General features: G+C 31.6%; 1 non-coding gene across 1 annotated transcript; it reads left to right on the top strand.

The window, feature by feature from the left end:
* The first annotated feature begins 331 nt into the window (after window positions 1-331).
* Window positions 332-404, top strand: TRNAF-GAA (transfer RNA phenylalanine (anticodon GAA)). The gene has a single exon. It is a non-coding gene; the product is annotated as a tRNA-Phe (tRNA).
* The last annotated feature ends 723 nt before the right edge of the window (window positions 405-1,127 follow it).

The raw sequence follows: 1,127 nt of genomic DNA on the forward strand, positions 1-1,127 counted from the left end.
AGTATTCAGTGGTAACTTCTAAATGATGAGAATGTTTATTTAACAACACGGTGCATAAATACAGCTTAAATATTGTTTTCATGATGTCCATCATGCTACTCTATTATGAAAATTTGAAATAAACTAACTGCTTTCTGACCACAATTTGTTAAAACTTTTACTTAAATGTATGATTAAGGGTTTGTAATGGATATATTTACAGTATAAAACACATCTTTTCTCTTCATTTCATGCAATCATGATGACAGAAAAATATTGATACTTAACCTTGTGTAACCATGCAAACATAGCTCAGTTGAGGTCTTAGTGACTTTTGCCATACACATACCTTGCCGAAATAGCTCAGTTGGGAGAGCGTTAGACTGAAGATCTAAAGGTCCCTGGTTCGATCCCGGGTTTCAGCATGTTTGAGTGCATTTTTCTTTTTTCCTTGAGTAGTGATCAGAATTTAATTATTTCAAATTTAAACAACATCATTTCTTAACATAGTTGAGTATTCAGTAGTAACTTCTAAATGATGAGAATGTTTATTTAACAACACGGTGCATAAATACAGCTTAAATATTGTTTTCATGTTGTCCGTCATGCTACTCTATTATGAAAATTTGAAGTAAACTAACTGCTTCCTGACCACAATTTGTTAAAACTTTTACTTAAATGTATGATTAAGGGCTTGTAATTTATATATTTACAGTATAAAACACATATTTTCTTTTCATTTCATGCAATCATTATGACAGAAAAATATTGATACTAAACCTTGTGTAACCATGCAAACATAGCTCAGTTGAGGTCTTAGTGACTTTTGCCATACACAGACTTTGCCAAAATAGCTCAGTTGGGAGAGCGTTAGACTGAAGATCTAAAGGTCCCGGGTTTCAGCATGTTTGAGTACCTTTTTTCTTCTTTCCTTGAGCAGTTATCAGTTTTTAAGTATTTCAAATGTAAACAACATCATTTCTTAACATAGTTGAGTATTCAGTGGCAACTTCTAAATGATGAGAATGTTTATTTAACAACACGGTGCATAAATACAGCTTAAATATTGTTTTCATGATGTCCATCATGCTACTCTATTATGAAAATTTGAAATAAACTAACTGCTTTCTGACCACAATTTGTTAAAA

The sequence above is a fragment of the Taudactylus pleione genome, unplaced genomic scaffold (assembly GCF_031769625.1).
Source record: "Taudactylus pleione unplaced genomic scaffold, aTauple2 ptg000815l, whole genome shotgun sequence".
NCBI lineage: Eukaryota > Metazoa > Chordata > Amphibia > Anura > Myobatrachidae > Taudactylus > Taudactylus pleione.